A 25,266-nucleotide genomic window follows, 5' to 3' on the forward strand; every position below is an offset into this window, starting at 1 on the left:
CTCTATTTTTGTTCAATCAAAAAAAAAAATTACTTGCTCAAGTTTTATTTTAAGATAGTGCAGAGGATAAAGAGTGTGAGTGGTTTAATGAGCTGCCTCATGTAGTCCAGAATTTAGATAAATAGAGGCTGTTGGAATTAATGTGCGACTCTGAGCAAGTTAGACAATGGCCCCGGATGAGTTTGAAAAAGGTAAAATAAGTAATACATTTTATCCTCTGCCTCTGGCCAGTAATTTCGTACTTTGTTAGTCTTCTCTATTTCTGTAATATTGCTTATAAATAATTCCTGTGTGGCAATTGGTATCAGTTTTGTTTTTACAATTCTGTCTAATAAGAAAATGTAATCCAGATGTGCTGTTTTCCAGAATACATCTAGCTGTTAACAATCCAAGAGTCACTTGTGATAACTTACTTACAACGTTATTAGGTTATCGGTTTCTCAGAAAGAATATTGAAAGCTAGAAATACAGCAAATCTAGCTAAACCTGTTTGGTGAAAAGGAATGGCTAAACTTAGCAAGAAAGTGAGTGTGAATAAGATCTGTGTTATTTACAGTTAAGTATGGTGTAGACAGTCATGTCAGAGATTGGGCATTTGTTAGGAGATAATGCAGATTAATACAAATGTATGGTGTGTGCACTTTATTTTAGAATCTGTCTGACTTTTGGCTGTGGACTGTTTTTATCTCCCTGAGGGAGTTCTTGTTATTTGAAAAGAGTGATTTCCTGTTCAGCCTGTCAGGCATGAGGCAGGGCAGGCTAAGGTCTGCCTGTTGTTGCTTAGTGAGAAAGGCATTTCCAGAGCAACAAGTGCTCCGAATATCAAGAATAAGCAGAACAAAGGACACTGCTTTTTGCAAAGAAAATACATTTCTAAATTAAAAGCAGAAATGAATGTTATCTTTCACATCATTTGTGCCAGTACCAATATTGAAATTATTATTTTTGTATGGCTTTTTTTCCTGAAACGTCTTACCTTTACAATGGACTTCTGGCCATACCAATGTTTTTAAAGCTTTGTTTGAATTCCTTCTAGCAGTTGAAGCTTTTATGACACATTTATGCTAATTGTGTTGCTGCCATAGTTTGAAGGTTAAGAATATTCTCATAAACAAAATTAGTTTGACTTGTGCTTGTATTTCTGTTTATTTTATTAGGTATATGTAGCTGATTTGACATTTAAGATAATGCTGTTGTAACAAACTGAAAATTGGTGCTGAACATGGAAACTTAAATTTTTCAGGTTGGTTATATTCTATTGTATTACAAGTGTGTCATTTTAAATTGAATTTGTATCAAAAAAGTTTAAACTTTTTAAATGTTTTCAAATTGTGATTTAGTTATATAGGTATAAGATTGTTCTTAAGTGAACATGGAATACATCACTGTGACCTTATATTTTTAAATAGGATGGCACAGTGGTGCAGCAGTAGTGTTGTCGCCTCATGGCGAGAAGTTCTCCAGTTCAATTCTCGGCTGGGGTTCCTTCTGTGTGGAGCCTGCATGTCCTCCCTGCATTCATGTGGGTACTCCAGTTTTCTTCATGTTTCACTGTTGTAGTCATCACATTTGGGTTATCCCCGCCAGGATAGCCCTTAGTCAGCCCGAATACCAGAGGTTTAGTATTTCTGTGTCGGTTGCCATCACTCCAGGACTGACGTCAGGTCATCAGTAGTATAAAATAAGGCAGCCGACACCATTACATCAGTCTTTCTTGCTGAGGAGCCCGAAGCAGAAGCAGTTTGCACGAGTGCCGGTCAGCCGCTACCTGAGTTTTCATTTACCAATTTGAAATTAAAGTCTTCTAAAGCTAAGTACCCCGTTGGGGATTCTTTTTTATTGCTTTAACCGATGTCGGAAAAAGTTAACAATTGTCTCGCCTATGGAAAGCAAGTACCACACCGAGACTTTAATTCTTACTGCGTCATTTGCTTAGGCCCAGACCACGACGTCCCCCGCTGTCGCTTTTGTGCTTTGTTCAACACCAGAACTATACATCGTCGGGCCCTTATTATAGATAGATATTTTCGCTCTCAGTCCTCGAATTCTGATATGGCTTTGGTAAGCTGTCCGACAGCAGATCTTTCAAAAAAACATAAGGATAAAGACAGAGACAGACCACACAGGTCTAAACCTACCGATGACGCTTCCATTAAGCTAGTCATCAGTTCTCCGGCCCTCAGTGAGGTGCCTTCGCAGCCCCTGATGCCCGCTTCTGTGGATTTGCAGGCTGCTACCAAGACCCTTTCAGAGTATGCCGTGAGACTCTTCATCTTCTCGACACAAACCGACTTCTTTCACATCTACCATTCTTTCAAAAACTACCGAGTTTCTAAAGCCCAGGGTACGAACCACACCCAAGAAACTGACAACCCAATCTCAGGCACCTGCTTCCTTGCCTCAGTCTCAAATGCTTAAAATGGCAGAAGACCTTATGATGCTGATCAGGGGAAGCCAAGCTACCCCTTCCAAAAGAAAAAGAGATTTGTCCCCAGTAGTTTTATCTGAACAGGAGATGTTAAGTTGTCAATCTCGCCTTCATTCTTGCTGGATGGGTTCGGAGCCGATCCTCGGCTCCGACTCGGCACTTGCTTTAGCTCGAGAACTCCTTTTACCAGCTCGAGGCAACCCTATATCCCATGATGCAAGGCGGAACTACCTCAGATCTCGTTTGCCGCTTAGTGAAAGAGGTCTCCTTTGCTAGCTGAGGTAAGTTTTTCTTTGTAAAATAAGAAAAAGAGTAGTTAGGGGTTTATTTTTCCCCTTTAGTGTCAGTTTAGTCTGTAGTTAGTTACAGCCCACCCTATTCCCTTGTTTTCAAACTTTTTTTATAATATTTAGTCTAAAGTTTTAGTCAGGCCTACTTTCCCATTGGTTATTCCCTTCCTGTGTGTTTGTTTAAGGGATTAATTTTGTGTGTTTGTTGGGATTGTTTGTGTTTCCATCCTCCTAGGATGTCAAAGGAAGGCAAGGTCTCAGGCTTCAAGAAGTGTGACCAGTGCTGTCAGAAAATGTCTCTGACAGATGGTCACACTTCTTGTGTTTATTGCCTGGGGCCTTTGCACCTGCAGGACTCCTGTGCTTTATGTCATGCTTTTAGCCACAGAGTCCTGCAGGAAAGGAGGAATAAACTCATCCTCCAAGGCTTACTTAAGCCAGAAGGTTCTCCTCCTAAATTAGGGTCAGGAAAACCTTCTAAACCACCGAAGGCTCAGGCTACAGTGTCCAAGCCTCCTCCGGTGGCTCCGGCTCCGTCGGAGCCGACATCGGCTCCGGCTGGAGCCGATACATCTGCTGTTCAAGTAGTGGGTTCGGCGCCGACCGGCTCCGATACCCTGACTACTGTGGCCTTGTCGGCTCCGGCTGGAGCCGACACTTTATCCAGCATCGGAGCCGAGATATCCTCGGCTCCATCTGGGGTTCAAGGGACTTCGGCTCCGATGGCTTCGACCCGTAAGAGATCCCGGTCCCCTTCTATACTGAGTATCCACTCGGCTCCGGGGTCTCCTCTTTTGTCGGAGCGGAGCCATCGGAGCCGATCTTTGAGATCTTCCAGGCTGTCTGACCACGATTTAGAGAGGGTGGTAAGCAGGCTGTTGAAGTCTCAGGCACTGGCCCAAATGCTCCATAGCCCGTCTCAACAGACTTCGGCTATAGCCCCAATCCTTGAACTTCCTCCTCCGACTCCACACCGCAGTTCGGAGCCGGAGCTTCTCGGGACAGCGACTGTTTCGATGCCGGAGCCGATACATTCTTCGGCTCCATCGTCCTCGGCTCCGATCTCCTCCTTGAGACCTTCCTTGGAGGGATCCGGTCGCCGGGTTTCCACTGTCTGCTCCGAGGGGGCTAGTGGCATCGGACCCTTGTCCGACCCCGCTCTCCCTCTCGGAGCTTCGGCTTTGGTAAGCTCGGCGCCGACATCGGCCTCGGAGCCTTCTCTCTCTTTGGAGCCAGCCATTCCTGTTTCTTCGGAGCGGGTGTGCTCCGGCCTCCCGGGGAGAGGAGCCTTTGAGGTGATGAGGAGTGTCCTGGCCTCTGAGCCTGATCAACGGTCCATCCCTCTAGCTCCTCCCTCTTCAGTGCCTGCAGATGCCTCTTGCCAACCTCTTGCTCACAGGCCCAGGGATCCATCACCCCAGGTTTCCCCACTGGGAATTTCCTCCTCTTCCGAGGTTTCTCCTGATCCTGCAGGGGAACCCCCTCGGAAGAAGACGTGTAAGAGGAAACACACAGACTCCCCTGAGTCTACTACATCTGATACCGACTTAGATGAGTCGGAGGGTTCCCCACGGTCCCCCTCTGAGGATGTCTCTTTTTCAGACATCCTTGAGCTCCTCAAACAGAGGGGGAATTGGCCCTCCATTGACCCCTCCGAGGATGAGTCGATATACCTGGAGGCTTTTGGATCCTGACCCTCCACCTCCTGGGTGTCTCCGCCTTTCGACCCACTCATGCAGGTAGTGGCTCGTAAGGCGTGGGCGGCTCCAGATTCTGTGGAACCTGTCCCAAGAAGACCATCCAAATTCATTACGGCCCCTTCGGACAAACAGTTCCTTTCCAAGGGTGTTCCGGTGGATGCTATGGTGGTGGCGGCTGCCACTAAGAAGGAATTGGCGGATCCTTCAGTACCTGTCCATCCTCCTAATAAGGACTCTAGGACCATGGACAGGTATGGAAAGCGGATGTTTTCTTCAGCGACCTTTGCGTTCGCTGAATTATCTTTGTCACTTCACCAGGCTTCAATGAGATGTTCTCAAGGAACTGGGAGAAGTAGTCCAGGATCCTTCTGCTGCTGGGGCTCAGGAAAAGATTGCCTCGCAGCTTGCTATCCTGAATTCCATATCTAACTCCTCCATGCGGCTCATATCCTATGCGGCCGATGGAGCGAGCAGGGCCGCAGGCACAGGAGTTGCTCTTAGACGCCAAGCCTGGATGCGGCTTTGTAATTTTGCAGACCCCTTTAAGGCATCCTTCACTAATACCCCCTTTGATGGTTCGGCTTTGTTCGGACCTCAGGTGAAGGATACCTTGACCAGGTGTGAGCAGGACGGTAAAACTCTTTCTGCCATTGGAGTCCAGTTTTCCACTCCTTCTAGACCATACCCCAAGGGTCAGAAGGGGGGAAGATGTGGTTCCGTAAAGCCCAAGGAGCTACACCGGACACACGTGGTCAGTTTACCCCAGAGGCAGAGGGGGTAACAATAATAGACGCCGCCCTAGAGGCAGGGGGGGTCCTCAGAACCAGGGCAACAGGGAGTCTCTTCCTGAGAAGCCCTTTCAGCATCCCTGAGGTGTTGCCCGACTGTCCACCCTTGGAGGCAGTCGGGGGAAGGATTTCGCTGTACCCAGTAGCCTGGCAATCCCTATCTCAAGAGATGTGGGTACAGTCGATTATATCCGAGGGTTGCAAAATCCCCTTCGAAAGGTTTCCGTACCTCTTCAATCCCTTCCAGACATCTCACCCGGTCAAAGGGATTTGGCAGAACAGGAGGTTTCAAAGCTCCTAGGAAAAAGAGCCGTCCAGACTGTGCCAGCAGACCAGGTAGGATCCGCGTCTACTCCAGATTCTTTTGGTCCCCAAAAGGACGGGAGATTGGAGACCAATATTAGACCTGAGCAATCTGAACAGATTTGTCAAGAAGGCAAGATTCCGGATGGTCACGCTTCAGTCCATTCTGCCCTTTCTGGGCAAGGACAACTGGATGTGCTCTATAGACCTTCAGGATGCGTACTATCACATAAAGATTCACAGACGCTCCAGAAGGTTTCTCCGCTTTCGGCTAGGGACCAGTCATTACCAATTCAGAGCCCTGCCCTTTGGCCTCACTTCAGCCCCCCAGTGTTTACCAAATGCATGGCAGTGGTCACAGCTCATCTGAGACGCCGAGGATTCCAGGTGTTTCCCTATTTGGACGACTGGCTCCTCTCCGCCACCACCAAGTGTCAGCTTCTTCAGTCCAGAGACTACACTCTACAGCTTTGCAGGAGTTTGAGAATTTCAGTAAACTTCGAAAAATCTTCTCTGCTGCCTTGCCAATCTATCACCTTTATAGGTGCAGAATTAAACACCGTCAAAATGTTAGCCAGACTAACAGATCAAAGAATTCTGGACATCCAAAAATTTGTTCGGCTTCTTTTGCAAAGCAACAAGATCAAAGCCAGATTTATACTGAAGGTTCTAGGTCTTATGGCTGCGGCCATTGTTCTTCTACCACTGGCTCGCTTCCACATGCGTCTTCTGCAGTGGATGCTATTTACGCAGTGGTCGTACCACAGTCTCCCGATGAGGCACGAAATCTTGGTAACACAGTCGTGCCGAGCTCATCTGAACTGGTGGATATCTTCCCTCTTCTTCATCAGGGCCGACCCTTTATTCCCTCCTCCAGTTGCCACAGTCACTACGGATGCCTCTCTGATCGGGTGGGGGCATTATCAGGGCAGGATGGTCCACGGACGTGGCAACCCATAGAATACCATCTGCACATAAATGTCCTGGAGATGAGAGCAGTGCTTTTAACGTTGCAAGCCCTCAACGACTTTCTTCCCACGGGGACTATTGCAGTACAGACGGACAACATGTCCATAGTCTGTTACATCAACAAGCAGGGCGGGACCAGGTCCTATCCGTTATGTCGAGAAGCTCTCAGACTTTGGCAGTGGGCGATCTCTTCTCAGCGGTTTCTGATAGCAACGCACATCCCCGGCAGGTCCAACCTATTAGCGGACAGGCTGAGCAGATCCATTCTGATGCCTCACGAGTGGTCTCTCAAGCAATCTGTAGTGAATCAGATTTTTCTGAAGTGGGGCACTCCTTGTTGCGATCTTTTTGCTACTCCTCAAAACAACAAGTGCCCCGATTTCTTCACTCTCTTTCCCCTTCCAGGCCAACCTCTGAGAGACTCTCTAACCCAGGATTGGCCCCGGGGACTTCTGTACGCTTTTCCTCCTTTTCCCTTGATTCCACAAGTCATTCAGAAAGCCACCGCTTTGAGAGCCAAGTTGATCCTCATTGCCCCATATTGGCCTCGACAAATTTGGTTTCCGTCTCTGCATCGTCACCTTCTGGTGCAGCCCTGGCATCTGGACCCAGTTCCGGATCTCTTGATCCACCAATCGGGTCAGCAGCACCGGGCCATTCATTCTCTCAACCTCACTGCTTGGTTGCTCCACTTCCTACCCTAGCCAGGCTACCGATGATTTCGGACTCAGTCAGAGACATTTTAGTCTCTTCCTTGAAGTCGTCCACTAGGACTGTTTATGCTAGCAAGTGGCGACGTTTTTCTATTTGGGCGAATTCCAGAAATATTGACCCTTTACTGCTCCTGTACATTCGGTTTTAGATTTCCTGGCGGAGGTTTTTCATTCAGGATCCTCGTCATCTACAGTCAAAGTACAACTGGCTGCTATTTCTAAGTATCATGTTGGCCTGCATGACAATAACATTATGTCTCATAGGTTATGCAAGGCTTTTCTCAGAGGAGTTTTCCTCCTAAAACCACCTATAAAGCATCCTCCTCCGCAATGGGATCTAAACTTAATGTTGGCATCCTTGATACTACCTCCCTTGAACCATCTGCTTCATGTTCTTTGAAGTTATTGACCTGGAAAACTATATTTTTACTGGCTGTCACTTCTGCAAGAAGGGTTTCCGAGATTCAAGCTCTCTGCATCCGTTCTCCTTATTTGGTTTTTCATAAGGACAGGGTATCATTAAGAACTAACCCTTCCTTTCTTCCCAAAGTCGTATCTCAAACCAACATTAACCAATCTATAGATCTACCAGTCTTTTTCCCAAACTATTCCGACAGAGCTGAACAGAAACTGCATTTTTTGGATGTCCATCGTCAGCTCAGGTACTATTTGCATAGAACTGAACAATTCAGAAAATCGGACCAACTATTTGTCTCCTATGCAGAAAACAGGATAGGTCTTCCAGTATCTAAGGTGACCTTATCCAGATGGTTGACTTCCACTATTTCCTATGTGTACTCTCTCAGGGGCAAACAGCTATCTTCTAAGCCAAAAGCACACTCAACCAGGAGTCTATCCACTTCTGCAGCTTTTCAGGATAGACTACCCATTGATACCATTTGTGCAGCAGCTACTTGGGCCACACCTCATACCTTTGTCTCTCATTACAAGTTGGACTTGGCCTCTAGAGATAGGGCCAGTTTTGGTTCCACAGTTCTCAAGAGTCTGTTCCATTCAGCCACCCGGGATACAGGTGCTAGGGACGCGGTCCCATCCAGCAAGAATGAAGGCGAGATTGACAACTTAACATTTAGAAGTTATGTACCTACCATAACGTTCCATGTTAGTTGTCTTCTCTCGCCTTCTTTCTTGCGTCCCTCCCTCCTTCCCCCTGGCCTGGACAGATCTTGGAGAGTTCCTATTAGATTGTTTCCTCCGGTAAGTTGTTAGGAGGATTTCTTTTAGGAACCATTGTTCCTATTTCTGTTAGGATAGTCTTTAGCAAGGTTAGTTAGCTGCCAAACGAGATCTGAGGTAGTTCCGCCTTGCATCATGGGCTATAGGGTTGCCTCAAGCTGGTAAAAGGAGTTCTCGAGCTAAAGCAAGTGCCGAGTCGGAGCCGAGGATCGGCTCCGAACCCATCCAGCAAGAAAGAAGGCGAGAGAAGACAACTAACATGGAACGTTATGGTAGGTACATAACTTCTAATTCCATGACTCTGAAGCATCTGAATATGAAGACATGCAACCCCTGTCTGCTTATGAGGATTCTGATGCAGAGGAATCCATACCTTCAGCCTCTCCACCCGAGGACTTTTCCTTTGGGGAAACCCAAAATCCTACCGCTGACCCAGAGGTTATTTCTCAAGGGCCTAAAGGAATTAAAGCAACTTCTGCTAAGAATCCCATCCCCTCAGATAGGGATTCCCAAGCATTAGACAGATGGAGTAAAAAAGTATACACCTCTGCTACTCATGCTATTAGAGCACTAAATTGTCAGTTCCATATGCTAAAATTTCAGCAACATACCATGGAACTCCTCAAAAAAAAATATGATCTTTTCCTGCTTGTGCAGAAAATAGAGTTACAAGAGTTAATGCATTCTGCAAGTCAAGTAACTAAGCACACCTTACAAATGTGGTTTTGACGCCCTAGAAGCTTCTTGCAGGGCAGCAGTCATTGGTTCTGTCCTTAAAAGGCATGCTTGGCTTAAGGAACAGCCCTTGTCAGACCATGTCAAATCCAAATTATTGGACGCATTTTTCCACAAAGGCAACTTATTTGGCACCAAGGCAGACGAGGTCTTAAAAAAGATGGAAGAAAAAGCTAAATCTGTGCAGACAGTTAAGGATTTCCTGCAGGTCCAGCCACCCAGGTTCAGTAGGCATTGCCCCTCCAAGCACTGGTCCTTTCCTGCCCCCTCCAGGTCAGCTCAGCCCAGACCCCGGGGAAGCAGGCCCCCCAGACAGCTGCCCCAGGGAATGCAGAGATCTAAGCAATGTAGTTCCTCCTCTTCAAAACCAGGGAGTGCTAAGCCACCCCCTCATGGTAGGAACTCACAATGACTCTCAACTTCCACCTCCGCCCTGTGTTCAACTGCACTTGCCCGTAGGAAGAAAACTCTCCTTCCACACAAGCACCTGGGCCACCATTACCAACGACTGCTGGGTCGTCAACATAGTGTCCCAGGGATACAGATTTTATTTCCACACACTACCAACCCCAAAAGAGTTTCCAGATATTTCCCCAAACCAGTGGGCGGAGGCCAAAAACCAAGTCCTTTCCTTGCTCTCTATGAGGGCAATAGAGCACGTTCCTGCAGAACAGATAGGCCAAGGTTTCTACTCCAGACTCTTCCTGGTACCCAGGAAAGAGGGCACCTGGCACCCCATCCTCGATCTATCCATTCTAAACACCTTTCTGGTGATACCAAAAATCAAAATGCTCACCCTCTAGCAACTACTACCTCTCCAAGGATGCTTGGTTAGCCACCCTAGACCTAAAAGAGGCCTACCTACACATACCAATCAGGGAATCATGCAGGAAATATCTACGCTTCAGGGCAGGATCACTGCACTTTCAGTTCTCTGCTCTTCCCTTTGGCTTATCCACTGCTTCCAGAGTTTTCACAAAATGTCTGGCTCTGGCCATTGCTTTTTGCAGGCAAATAAATATTCCAATTTACCCATACTTAGATGACTGCCGAATTCAGGCAGACAGTCAGGAAAAGCTGCTCAAGCACCTGGCCTTTGTAAAGGACCTACTGACCTCCCTAGGGTATACTATCAACGAAAAGAAATCCAAACTAGTACCCACCCAAAAAAAATATATTCCTGGGAGCAAGCCTGGACACAGCATCCCAGATGGCATTCCTTACACCAGAAAAGCAAACCTACCTGACAGCCTGTTTCTTTCAACTAGCCACCAGACCCCAGTTATCCGCAAGGAAAATCCTGCAAGCTCTGGGGTTCATGGCTTATTGCATTCTAGTCATTCCGTATGCCAGATTACATATGAGGAAACTACAATGGTACCTAGAAAGCCTTTGGTGTCAGCACTCTCAAGACCTGGAAACTCTTATACTGATGATACCTTGTTTATTTTTTTATTTTTTATTTAACATTTGTTGACCGGGAAAGTCCGACTAGGTTCCACAGATCCTGTTTTCAGCAGAGGCCCGGGGAGAAATGCTCCAGAAGGAAGCTTAAGTTTAAGGAAAGATATTCTTTCGTGGGCAGCAGCATGCTACCACAACAAGGGATTACCCTTCTCACAACACCACCCTGCCCAGACCCTCACCACAGATGCATCAGACTTTGCCTGGGGTGCACACCTGGATGGCAGGTGCATGCAGGGCTAATGCAGCCCACATCAAATACATCTGCACATCAACCAAAAAGAGATGTTAGCTCTCCAGCACGCACTGACAGCTTTCAGACCCCTCCTCTCCCCAGGGGCTCTACAGATCAAAGCAGACAACACCACTGTGATGTGGTATTTCAACAAGCAGGGAGGGACTCATTTGTACCCTCTGTGCAGGATCGCCATGACCCTTTGGCACACGGCCTCAGCCATGCAACTACACCTGTTAGCACAATTCCTGCTAGGCTCTCTAAACTCAGTGGCAGACAACTTAAGCAGAAATCTTCTGGACCCACATGTGTGGCAGCTAGACCAATGAACCTTCACCCTTGTAACTCTGAAATGAGGCATCCTGAAGGTCGACCTCTTTGCTTCCCACTCCAACCATCAGCTCAGCAAGTTCTGTACCATGGAGCCTCACTGCAAGGCCTGGAAAGTGGATGCTCTATCGTTCCAGTGGGTCAACCTCTTGGCCTATGCATTTCCGCCACTACCGCTCATTACAAGGGTACTGCTCAAAATAAGGGAGGAAAAACCAAGGACAATCCTGATTGCCCTAGACTGGCCATGCCAGCACTGGTACCCACTGCATGCGCAGCCTGTCACCTCTGCCACCATGGCATTTCCCTCAGATCCCAACACTCCCGACCCAGAGGGAAGGAGAATTCATGCATCCCCAATTGCAGACCCTCAGTCTGGCAGCCTGGCCTATTCCCTGACCACAACACAAGCTGCCAATCTTAGCAAACAGGTTCTAGATGTTATACGTGAGGCCAGACGCTCTAGCACTAGAAAGTGTTATGCTGACAAATGGAAAAGGTTTTGCACCTGGATCCAGGCTAAGGGAGCCGGGATGGCACAGCCCTCCCTACCTCTCATCCTGGGTTACCTTGATGACCTACTACACATGGGTCTATCCTTTTCTTCTGTTAAAATTCATGCCTCAGCTATCTCTGCTCATTTCAGTACAGAGCCACCTATTTTCTCACATCCTCTCATCAAACAGTTTCTAAGAGGGGCTAACAACTTGAGGCCACCCACAAGAGCACTTACCCCAGCTTGTGACCTAAACTTTGTGTTGGAAAAGCAAAGCTCACCCTGCCTCCTTTTGAACCAGCAGCTTCAGCAGAGTTAAAGTTTCTCTCATGGAAGGCAGCCTTGCTTCTGGCCATCACTTCAGCAAGAAGAGTATCCAAGCTACAAGCACTAATGGCTCTAGAGCCCTTCATCATTTTCCATGCTGACAGGGTCTCCCTCAGGACTGATCCATCCTTCATGCCAAAAGTGGTGTCCAGTGTGGCTCTCAACCAATCCATTCATTTGTACACCTTTTTCCCTAACCCACTAAACAAGGGGGAAAGGATACTGCACTCTCTAGATGTGCACAGACAGCTCAGATTCTATCTAGACATGACTAAATCATTTAGAAAGACTGATCAATTGTTAGTCAGCTTTACTGCAGGAGCAGAGAGCAAAGCCATATCCAAACAAACCATTTCCAAATGGCTAGCACACTGCATCCATTTCACTGTGATGACTGCAACAGTGAAACACGAAGAACATAGTACAGTTGTGTACATTTACCATAAATGTAGATGTTCGAGTATATTCACTGTTGCAGTCCTGGTTTCTCTCCCTCCATCCCCCTTCTCTCTCTGTCTCTCTCTCATTCTCTCTCTCTCTCCTTACAAGGAGTTTTTGGCATTCACTTTCTACTGGTGGTGCTGCAGTAGTGTTGTCGCCTCACAGTAAGACATTGTCTTGTTCGATTCTCAGCTAGAGCGTCTTCTGTGGGGAAACATGCATGAATGGGAGTACCTTCGTTGAAGGTTGTGCATCAGAGCTGGCAAGTCGGCATGTAAAAATCTACTGCCAATCATTAGCGGACCGGAGTTCCGCTGTGGTGACCTCTAACCAGGAAAAGCCAAAAGACACAACAACAACAACTTTCTACTGGTGGTGTTCTTCCACCATAACCTAGCTCCCTCTTGGGGGCTCCTGACAGTTAGGGCAAGTAAAACTGATGTAATGGCATTGGCTGCCTTATTTTATACTACTGACGGTCTGACGTCAGTCCTGGAGCGACGGCAATTGATGCAGAAATATTAAGCCTCTGGTATTTGGGCTGACGGAGGGCTACCCTGGCAGGGATAACCCAAATGTGATGACTGCAACAGTGAATACACTCAAACATCTACATTTATGGTAAGTGTACACAACTGTACTTTTCTTCTCACGTTTATAAAGATATGCATTTGGAGCATTTTTCCCCAGGCCTCCACTGAAAATTGGCTTTGTTCCAAGTTAGACTTTCCCGGTAAACAACTGATAAGTAAATAAATGGTAGGGGGACACAGTGGTGTAATGGCTACCATTGCTGAGTCCCAGTGCTTTGATTTTCCAGGTTAGCTGTCATTTTCCAGGTTAGCTCTCAGTTTGTGGTACATTCTGAGTAGAGCCTGTATAATCCTCCCTGTGTCTGTGGATTTTTGCCAGGTGCTCTGGTTTCCTTTCTCATTCTAAGGTGAATTGGCATTCCCCCAAATTCCCATAGGTGTATGCATTGTGTGAGAGTTTATGTATGTGTTGTGTGATTGGACAGCAGCCTGTTCAGAATTAGTCACTCTGCATATTCTTTACAGTCAGTGTCAGAACAGGCTGCAGTTCCCCCATGACCCTGACTTGGATTAAGAAGTAATTGGAGAATGAATAGGAAGACTGAGATGTCTGTTCTGTTTGGAGAAGTTAAAGGAACTTTTATGCAGAGTTGTTGGAAGGGAAGGGCACCGATGTGCAGAAGTTAAGTGATGTGGTTATATACCCAACAGTTACAGTTAACTAGTTGTCATTAAGTTATCAAGATTTCTTACCAAGAGCTCATAAACTGTCATCTGTTTTCCATAAGTGATGTCTTAATGACAGCATGTCAACTCTCAAACCTTTTTTTTTTTCTGAAAGATACTAACAAGTATTTAGGATGTTACTTTTATACAAAAGCATGTTAAATTTTGGCTTGTATAACCAGTACTGGGTTTATGCAGCAAAGCACTCTGAATTTAATTCTATCAAACTGACACCACATCTTCTTTACTATCATCAGCCTTGCATTTGGATAACTGCTAAACAGAAAACAGTCTTTTAATATATTTTAATTGTTGTCTAATATTGTCACATGGCTAGCTATTAAGTAATTTATTTACAGCACAGGAGAAATGGGATAGGGAACTTAGCAACCAAAATTAGAAACTATATCTTTAGAATTTGTGTAACTATCAGATTTATGAGCAGTCATTATACAAACACATTAAACAGTAATTTTAAAGGTATCCCTCCCTAAGTATATGCTGTTTGATTTTAATGTAAAGCAATCCACCTGCCCTTCATACATAATGAAAAAAGATTACTTGCCTGGCACAAGCCTGTAGATAAGAACTCCACATCGTATTTTAGACTTTGGAACCCAGCTCTCTCTACTGCAGACCTTATGTTAGTGGAGCTTGGAACCAGGCAATTTTTCCCCCTTTGCTTTGATTATTTCAGTTGTTTGTTTCTTGAAGATTCTGCTATTATAGACAATGTAGATGACCTGTACATCTTGGCAACTGCGATTCAGTGCTCAAGGCATGGTCCTGTGGACAGCAGTGTACAGTGCACAAAGATGAAAGTGAGCTGCTTTTACTCTATTTGCTCCATACTCATCAAAGTTCCAGAGGTCTCCCAGAAAAAAAAAATGACTTTCTTAGCAACCACTCTTACCTTATTGAAAGTAAAAATATGCTTAGATCTGATGTTGACAATTTTCATTCATTCCTCAACATATGGGTTTGGACCCAATCCTCGGATCCAACTCAGCAGCTATTTCACAGCTCGTGGATACTACAAGCTCTTGAGTGCCTCCCTTACCCATAATGCTGTAGTCCCCCTCATTCCCCAGATCTCGGTGCCACCATTGTAAACAGATGTTGTCACAACAGCTCTCGAGTGAGCTTTTTCAAAAAACAATACGTTTTATACATTTTCTTAGCATTTTCTTATCTTTGATTGTTATCCTGTCTTTACCCTTTGTATATTTCATTGTTTTTTACCTCTGGTTGTTCTTGATTACCATCACTGGTAATTTTCCTTTTAGCCTTACCGACTGTCAGTATTTCTTATTTTCTTTCTGCTGTTAGTAGTTAGCCTTTGTACTATGTGTAGTCTTAATTACCATAGTTGGTAATTTTTCCCTTATCTCTAGTATTTCTTAATACCATTGTTGGTACATGTACTTTCTCTGCTTAGTTCTACTTACAATAAAAAAAAGTAAAAAGTAGTAGTCTTTTGACTAGTTTGTCGTTGTTCCTATATAGTTACATCTTCCTTTACTGTTGGACTGTGGTTATTAATATTGTGGCAGATAAACTGTCAGGGTTCAAGAAGTGCAGTAAATGCGGGCATAAGATCCCGATGTTCATCGTGCATACAGCTGCAGTCATAACAGATGGGTTCTCCTGCTGTCAGGCGGGTCCTCGGTCGGCCAAATTCCAAAGTCTAGGTCCGGCGTTGGTTGTCGTCACTTCTTCCCTGACGTCGGTGCGACAGGGGTATAAAAGAACCAGCCGACACCATTTTCTTCAGTCTTTCTTGCCGCGTGGTGCCCGAAGCAGAAGCAGTTCGCAAGTGCTGGTCGGCCAGCTCCTGAGATTACGAAAAATTTGGAACCGAAGTCTTCTTAAAAGCTAAGTACCCCGTTGGGGAAACTTTTTCTTGCCTCAGACCGATGTCAGACAAAGTTAATAATTGTATTTCTTGTGGGAAGCAAATACTGCATAAGGATTTCCATTCCCTCTGTATACCTTGTTTAGGCCCAGACCACGACGTCTCGGTCTGTCGCTTTTGTGCTACATTCAACAAACGCACTATTAAGCGTCGGGCGGAGTTCGCCCAGCATTATTTTGGAAAAGCATTTAACTATACTATGTCGTCGGATACTCCGACTCCGGTTTTGTCTAAAAAACGCAAAGACAAGGACCGACACTCGAGGTCCACGGCCTCTACCGACACCACGCCAAAGCCGACTACACATGGTCCGGTTCTCAGCGAGGCGCCTACGCAGCCCCTGATTACCGACGACACATCTTTGGCGGTCTCTCCTGTACCCGAGGTCGCAGGCTCCTCGGCCCACACCCTGACTACAGATACCGAAGCCACGCTTGGCATTGAAACACAGAATGTGGACAGGTCCACCTCCACTCAAGGTGTCTTCAGACCTTCCTCTTCTTTCTCCATCAAGGCTTTCACCAAGTCTAAAGCTACCATGCACCCTAAGAGACCAGCTACACAGGGCCCATCTCCAGACCCCATGCCTAAGAAACAGATGCTTAAAATGGCTGAGGATTTAATTACCCTTATCAGAGGCTCTCAGCCACCTCCGGACAAAAGACCCAGAGTGGAGGAAGATTCCCCCTCCTCTGATCAGGGCTCCATTATTTCAGAGCACTCTGATTATCAGGAACAGTCTTACTCCCCTTTTAAAGACTCTGATGCAGAGGAATCTATTCCTTCTGTATCCCCCCCCCCCGAGGATTACTCATTTGGTGAAACTCTACATACCTTAAGGGAACACTTCCACTGGGAAGGCCATGATTATTCAGATTCCAAGAAAAGGCTCAGGGAATTTCTTTTGTTACCACAGCACAGGCCTCTGGCTATACCTCCTGTCCTGGACATCCTAGATGATGTTTACTCGGAGGCCTGCCTTAACCCGGACTCTCTTCCTCCAGCTCCAGTTAAGCCTGACAGGTACTACAGGGTTCCTGACTCACACCAATTTCTATACAAAAGCCATGCTGCTGACCTAGAAACCATCTCACAGGGGCCCAAGGGAGTTAAGGCCTCCATTGCCAAAAACCCATTGCCTTCCGAGAGAGATTCCACATCCTTAGAAAGGTGGGGAAAAAAGGTGTATACCTCGGCTACCTTATCCATGAGGGCCTTAAACTGTCAGTTTCATATGCTAAAATACCAACAGTTTCTGTTATCTCAATTGAAAAGTAAAATGTCACAACCTGAACAACCAGACATGAAGGAGTTGCAGGATTTGATGCATAGTGCAGAACAAGTGGGTAAACATACCTTTCAATGTGGTTTTGATGCTCTAGAGGCCTCATGTAGAGCTGCTGTTACAGGCTCAGTCATACGTAGGCATGCCTGGCTCAAGGAACAAGCCTTGCCTGATCATGTCAAAGCTAAATTACTGGACGCCCCTCTTCAAAAGGATGTACTATTTGGGGCAAATGCTGAGGAAGTATTACGGAAAATGGAGGAAAAGGCTAAATCAATGCAAACTGTGAAAGAATTTCTGCAGGTTCAACCACCACGTTTTAGCAGAAATTAGCCTTCCAAAAACTGGTCCTTTCCTGCCACAGACAGACCCCAAAGAGGCAGATACAGGTGCCCGAGGGGCAGGGGACAAACACAAGGCTCGTACAGAGGCAGACAATGGCAAGCTCCTACACAAAGAGGTGGTGAGGACAACTCGCAATCTTTCAGAAAGCAAAACCAATGACTTTCCCCTTTGCATGCCAACCAGGTCTCAAATGGCAGCCCCCTTAGGAGGAAAGCTGGCATTATTCTCAAAAAATTGGCATATTGTCACAAAGGACAAATGGATCCTAAACATTATAAACAGAGGCTACAAATTCCATTTTCATACCCTTCCAAAAATGAAAGGCATGCCAAACCTGCCACACAATCAAAGGGCAGAGGTACAAAAGCAAATTTCAGATCTTATAAACATGAAAGCTATTCAAGAGGTACCTACACACGAACAAGGTCAAGGTTTTTATTCCAGGCTATTTCTGGTGCCAAGGAAGGGAAAAGATTGGAGACCTATTTTGGATCTTTCCATCCTAAACACATTCCTACTCATACCAAAATTCAAGATGCTCACTCTACAGCAACTTCTTCCCATGCTGGGCAAGGAGTCTTGGCTGGTAACATTGGACCTCAAGGAGGCATACCTGCATGTCCCAATCAGCCAAAATTGCAGAAGATACCTCAAATTTCTTGCAGATTCAACCCATTATCAATTCTCTGCATTGCCCTTTGGTTTATCTACTGCACCCAGAGTATTCACGAAATGCCTGGCATCAGTAATTGCCTACTGCAGACTTCAAGGGATACAAATATACCCTTATTTGGACGACTGCCTGATCCAAGCGGACAGCAAGCACATTCTTCTGAAACATCTGGCTTATGTAATAATGTTATTAAAGTCTCTAGGATACACAGTCAACAAAGAGAAATCAAGACTAATACCCTCTCGGAAGATAATTTTCCTGGGTGCCAATTTGGACACAAACACCCAGATGGCCTACCTCACGCCAGAAAAGCAGGGGCAACTAATTCAATACTTCAGAACACTGGCAAATTGCACCACGCTGACTGCAAGGAAAATCCTGCGGGCTCTGGGATTCATGGCATCTTGCATCTTACTAATCCCATGTGCAAAGCTGCATATGAGAAAACTACAATGGTACCTAAAAAACATATGGTCTCAACACAGCCACAGTTTGGAAACAATAATACCACTAATTCCATGTCTGCAAAAGGAATTTCTGTGGTGGGCTCAAGCATGCCAAACAAACACAGGTCTTCCATTCAGCAAGCCTCAAGCAAATCAAGTCATCACAACAGACGCCTCGGACTACGCCTGGGGTGCACACATGACAGACCGGTGCATTCAGGGCAAATGGACCCAAAAAGAAAAGCACCTTCACATCAATCAAAAAGAAATGCTAGCAGTTATAAATGCTATTACAGCTTTCAAGGACCTTCTACAACCAGGTCAGCTATTGATAAGAACAGACAACACCACAGTTATGTGGTACATAAACAAGCAGGGAGGAACACATTCTTATCCCCTATGCAGACTGGCCATTTCACTTTGGAACATGGCCATGGACTTACAAATGGAACTACAAGCACAGTACTTGCCAGGCAAGGAAAACACGCTGGCAGACAACCTAAGCAGGAATATGACAGATCCACACGAATGGAAGTTGCATCCAAAAGTTTTTACAGAAATAATCCAAGAATGGGGAAGGCCAGACATAGATCTCTTTGCCTCCCACAAAAATCATCAACTGACAAAATTCTGCTCAAGGATCTTCCATCCAAAGACCTGGAGAGTGGACGCTCTCTCTTTCAGTTGGACATCAATGACAGTTTATGCCTTCCCACCTCTTCCTCTGCTGCCCAAAGTCCTATTGAAGACCAGAGCAGACAGACCAAAGATGATCCTCATTGCTCCAGATTGGCCAAGGCAACACTGGTACCCACTCCTGAGGAGCCTGACACATTCCCCACCATGGACCCTGCCTCTAATGCCTCTTCTTCTGAATCAGCACAGCTTCAAAACTCTTCACAGTCAGCTGAAAACTCTCAATCTAGCCGCATGGAAGATTCCTTAGCATTGCAGCAGGCCCTGCTCTCCAAGGAGGTGCAGGATGTCATTTTGGAGGCCAGAAGGCCATCAACTAGAAAAGCTTACTCTGCAAAATGGAAACGTTTTTGTGTTTGGAATGAGAAAAAGGGCCAGTGCCCTGGAAAACTGAATTTACCTCAAATACTACAATATTTGACTGAACTGCTAAGCAGTGGACTTTCGTTCTCCTCCATCAAAATCCATGCCTCAGCCATTTCTGCAGAATACAACAATGATCCACCTTTATTCTCTCACCCTCTACTAAGACAGTTCCTCAGAGGGGCTAAGAATTTAAGACCTCCAAGAAAACAACCAATACCTGCTTGGGATCTTAATTTCATTCTGGAAAAAAAGACTTTGCCTCCCTTTGAGCCAGCTGCCTCATCAGATTTACAGTATTTGTCCTGGAAAACAGCTTTCCTTCTGGCTATCACTTCAGCTCATAGAGTTTCAGAATTACAGGCTCTTATGGCTGTCCAGCCTTTTATCATCTTCCATCAGGACAGAGTTTCATTACGTACCAACCCGTCTTTTAGGCCTAAAGTGGTATCCAGGGTAGCTTTAAATCAGGCCATACATTTACCTACTTTTTATCTTAATCCTCAAAACAAAGGGGAGAGATTACTGCATTCCTTGGACATCCACAGACAACTGCTTATTATTTGGACAGAACAAAGCCTTTCAGAAAATCAGAACAGCTTTTTGTGGCCTATGCGGTAGGAGCCCAAGGAAAGTCAATATCCAAACAGACAATCTCAAAATGGATAGCCCACTGCATACGCTTTTGCTATTCCTTTCATGGAAAAACTGTACCTACAGGCATTAGAACTCATTCTACCAGGGCCACAGCCACCTCTGCAGCCTTCCTCAGAGGAGTTCCTACCAAGGATGTCTTAGAAGCAGCCACTTGGAGTTCTGTGCATACCTTCTCTAAGCACTACAACCTACCATTATACTCCAAATCTAGAGCAGGCTTTGCCACTGCAGTCTTGCAGGGCATTTTGGCTCCTCCTAGCTCCACATAGTGCCTACCACCCCTTTCTTAGCTTTGGGATTCTACCCATCTTTTATGACTGCAGCTGTATGTACGTTGAACATAGTACAGTTTTGTACCTACCATAAATGTAGATGTTCGAGTGCTAATACAACTGCAGTCCAGGTTTCCCTCCCTCCTTCCCCTCTAGGGGTCTTCTTTTATGATGTATTTGCTTGCAACTACTGGTCTTTGATTATATTGCATTGCATTATTACATAATTTTATGTATTGCTTTCCTTCTGGGGGCACCTGACATCTGGGGCAAGAAAAACTGAAGAAAATGGCATCGGCTGGTTCTTTTATACCCCTGTCGCACCAACGTCAGGGAAGAAGCGACGACAACCGACGCCGGACCTAAACTTTGGAATTCGGCCGACCGAGGACCCACCTGACGGCAGGAGAACCCATCTGTTATGACTGCAGCTGTATTAGCACTCGAACATCTACATTTATGGTAGGTACAAAACTGTACTTTATCTGATGCCCATAATATATGTATATATTGACTGGGACATGAACACTTACAGGTGTCATGCTTCATTTATAAGGCTTTTAATCCCAAAGCTCTGAATGATAGGAAAAATAAATGAATTCTCAAGGGCCTTCTTCCTTTGGCCTTTGAAGATTGACTGGAGCCCAAACCTCCAAACCTGAGAAAAATTAGACAAAAAAAAGGCCTTCCGAACATAGCTCCTCTAAATCTTCTTCAGATCTGATGTCAGCACCTTGAAAGAAGATGCAAAAAAACTTTGGATCCAACACATAAATCTTCAGATCTGATGACTTCAGACACCAGATCCATCTATTTGGATCCAACCCATTCAGAGCATAGACATCTACTCAGGACAAGGTATGTGTCTTCCCTGCATCCAATAGCCTCTCAGCTCCCATTGCTGCTCTGGAAAGATGCAGATCTCCCTCCATAGCCTCTTCCTGTTCATCCAGAAATGTTAGTTACAGAAGCTGATGTGGACAGAATGATGAGGAAGTTTCTGTCTACACAAATTCAAATTGAAGTTCTTCCAGCTCTGACTTCAACGGTCTGGAGAACTTTACTCATAGAACCCCACAGATAAATGCTCATTCTCTTATCCATCCCTTGGATTCAGAGTTCTTGAACCTGAAATCCTGGAGCCTTCTGTTTTGGATCTAAAGATGCCTGTATTTGTGGATCCAGTGTCTTCTCTGAGCACACTGTCTCCGAGTGTGTCGGAGCCAGACCGGAAGCTTCTTTGTTGGTCCAGAAGAGGGGTTAGAGTCATCTCTGAAGTTGTCAGTTCCATCTCTGCCCTTCAAAGCTTCGGCATTCGATAGCTTGCTTCTGACTCCTTCCTTGGGTGGGGTATCTTTGGGACAGAGTGAGCTGTTGGTTCAGAAGCCTGCCTTCTCCACAATGATGTTTCCTTCTCCTGAGCACATTCCACATTCAAGGTGGTAGACAGAGTATTCTCCTCTGGAGATCAGATGGTTCCTCCCTCCTTGGATCTTCCTTCTGGTTCTTAGATGTCTTTGTGTCATGAGCCTCGTTCTACTCCACTGGGGCAGCCAGCCAAAAGTCTCCAGGTGACCCCACAGGACATATTTATTTCTTCTGATACTTCTCTGGAACATCCCACTGAAGAAGTCCCTAGGAAGAGGAAGTGCAAAAGGAGGCACCCCCCCCAGGAGTCAGTCACAGAAGATACTGATTTCAGTGAAGGGGAAGGGTACCCAACATCACCACCAGACATCTCATTTGGAGACATTTTAAAAATCCTGAAGTAGAGAGGTGACTGATCTACCCACAACCCTTCTCAGGAGGAATTGGTGTTCCTGGAGACATTTGGTACTGGCCTATATATTTCCTGAGTAACTACACCCACTTATGAGCTCATTGATTTAATCTCTCAGCGAACATGGAAGGAACTGGATTCTGTAGAGCTGATCCCCAAGAGATCAGATAGGATCCTGACACCACTGAAGAAGAGAATTTTGGAACAAAGGCATACGGTGGATGCTATAAAAGAACTCGAACAACATGGAGTCTAGGGCACTGAACAGGTTTGGGAAGCATGTGTATTCATCAATGACCTTTGCACTCAGGTCCCTGAATTCTTGGCATACTTTACCAGATTACAGAGGGATTTGATCAAAGAGCTCTCAAAATCCCTCTCAGGGAATAGTACTTCTGAGGCAGAGGGTTCTATTGCTTCACAGTTAGCAACCCGTCAGTCTGTTTCAAACTCATCTATGAGGTTTATTTCACATGCAGCTGAAGGAGCCTCAAGAGTGGTGGGTACAGGCATTTCCATCAGGAGGCATGCCTGGATGCATCTCAGTGATATTGCAGAGCATTTAAAGTCATCCTCCGTCAATGCTCCTTTTGATGGAAGTTTGTTATTTGGCCCCAATGTGAAAGACGCACTCTCCAGGTGCAAGAAATATGGTAAGACCCTGTCTGTTGCATGCGTATGTTTATCAACTCCCGAAAGTACCTTTTCCAGGAATGAACGAGGTGGTCAAAAGATGTGGTTCAGGAAATCCCACGGTCCATTCATGATCCACGTGGAGAGAGTTCCCCCATGGGCAGAGGGGGGTAACTCAAATGGGAGACACCACCCATGTGGCAGAGGAGGCCCACAGAACCAAGGGTCAAGAGATTCTTTCTCTGACAGGCCCCGTCAGCGCTCCTGAAAGGAGGCCTGATTGCCCGCCTCTGGAGGCAGCTGGAGGTCACTTATCCCTGCACTAGTGAGCCTGGCTAGACATAAAAGATACTTGGGTGCAGAGGATTATTTCCAGAGGCTATATAATTCCCTTTACCCTACCACCACCATTACAGAACAAAATTCCCGATGTTCCACCCAGTCAGAGGAAAATGACAGCTTTAGAAATACAAAGGCTGTTAGAAAAAGTCATCCAAGAGGTCCCCCCAAGGCCAAAAAGGATCCGGAACTTACTTAACATTCTTTTTAGTGCCAGAGAAAACAGAGGACTTGAGACCAATCTTGGATCTCAGCAGTCTGACCAAGTCACTTCAGAGTACCAAGTTTCCAGATGGTCACAGTTCAGTCCATTTTGCCCTTCCTGCACAAGGACAACTGGATGTGCTCAGCAGATATCCAGGCACATACTATCACATAAAAATGAACAGACGGTCCAGGAGATATCTGTGCTTCCAGCAGGGAGCCAGTCACTTCCAGTACAGAGTACTGCCCTTTGGTCTCACCACAATGCATGGCAGCAGTAGCAGCTCACTTCAGACTGCAGGAATTCCAAGTGTTTCCATATCTAGATGACTGAATGCTAATCACCTCGACCAAACATCAGCTGATAGCAGCTTGAGACTATATGCTCCAGACTTGTTTCACTCTAGGCATAACAATCAACCACACCAAATCTCAACTTCAACCATCTCAGACATTAGAATTCATTGGGGCCATTTTCAGCACAATGTCAATGACAGTGTCCCTTCCCTTGCTGAGAGCTCAAGCCATTCATTTTCAAGTCAAAAGGATGATACAGAACTCATTACAGACCCCGGGATCGATGTCCACAACAGGAGTTCTACTTCCGCTAGCGAGATGTCGTATGTCAATTCTCCAGGGGACATTAGCAACCCAGTGGTCCATTTTACATCAGCTTGTGTCCACCAAGATCAGCATAACTCAGGCCTGGAAAAAGTACTTTTAGTTCTGGATTCACTCAGATGAAGTATTGTCCATTCATCCTCCCTCACCCCAAGGCCATAGTGACCACAGAAGCTTCCCATATTGGGTGGGGAGGGCAGTTTTTGGGGAAGACTGATCAAGGCATGTGGTCTGCGAGGCCAACTTGCATGTCAGTGTGGTAGAAATGAGAGTAGTACTCCTAGCACTGCAGGCATTACAATACTCCCTCCCTTCTGGAACTATTGCGATTCAAACGGACAATATGTCTGTAGTATGGTACATCAACAAACAAGGAGGAACCAGATCTTATCCATTGTGTCAAGAAGCTTTGAGAGTGTGGCAATGGGTAATCTCTTCAAATCGATTTCTGGTAGCAGCACATATATCGGGGAAATACACCATGATTGCAGACAAGTTCAGCTGGTTCATTCTACTACCTCATGAGTGGTCTCTGAACAAAGAAGTGGCAGAAATGATATTCCACCAATGGGGCCAGCCATGCTGCAACCTATTTACATCTCCTCCGAACAACAAATGCAGCAGGTTCTTTGCCGTAATCCCTACCCCACTGGGGGAGTCACCAAGAGAAGCTCCCTTTCATGGTTGGCCCCAGGTCTCCTCTATGCATATGCTCCAACTCCCTTAATCCCCAAATTCCTACAGAACGCATCCCAATTGAAGAGCAAAGTCATCCTCATTGCCCTTGTTGATCTTGACAGATTTGGTTTCCCTTCCTTTGGCCTCATCTAGTTTACCCGCCTTGGATTCTGGATCCAGTTGCAGACCTGCTGTCTCACCCTGCAGACATGACTCACCTGGACATCTTGGGCCTAAAGCTGACTGGTTTCTCAAGTTCCGTTGATAGCCAGACAACCAAAGCTCTCTTCTCCGGTGCACCACATTCTTTTATTTTCCCACAAAGCTTCCACTAGGAAGATTTACAAAAGCAAATGGAAAAGATTTGTCCATTGGGCACAACCACAAGACCTGGACCCATATTCAGCACCAGTACAGAAAATTCTTGAATTCCTGGCTTCTATTTTTAATGACTGGGCTAGTCCCCCTACGGTCAAGGATCAGTTAGCTGCCATCTTCAGTTTCCATGTTGGAGATGATCATTTTACTTTGGCTTTTTCACGTCTTTGTAAGGCCTTTATAAAAGGAACCTTTCTACTCAAATGACCCTTCAAGGACCCTACTCTACCATAGGATCTTGAATTTAATGTTACAGGATCTAACTCAGAGACCCTTTGAACTGGCTGCAAAATGTGAACTGTGATA

General features: G+C 45.8%; 1 protein-coding gene across 6 annotated transcripts in view; it reads left to right on the forward strand.

Moving 5' to 3' along the window:
* The window catches only part of LYPD6B (LY6/PLAUR domain containing 6B), a 1,153,451-nt gene that overhangs the window by 635,651 nt on the left and 492,534 nt on the right, over positions 1-25,266 (forward strand). For 5 of the 6 annotated variants that reach the window (XM_044074870.1, XM_044074871.1, XM_044074873.1 and 2 more), the window contains one exon: positions 1,158-1,243. The exons of the other annotated variant lie outside the window; for it this stretch is intronic. The gene's annotated coding sequence lies outside the window, so the exon portion shown is untranslated. The remainder of the gene's footprint in view (positions 1-1,157; positions 1,244-25,266) is intronic. 6 annotated transcript variants of the gene reach the window in all.

This window comes from Protopterus annectens, chromosome 6.part0 (assembly GCF_019279795.1).
Source record: "Protopterus annectens isolate FY-2018-M chromosome 6.part0, PAN1.0, whole genome shotgun sequence".
NCBI lineage: Eukaryota > Metazoa > Chordata > Ceratodontiformes > Protopteridae > Protopterus > Protopterus annectens.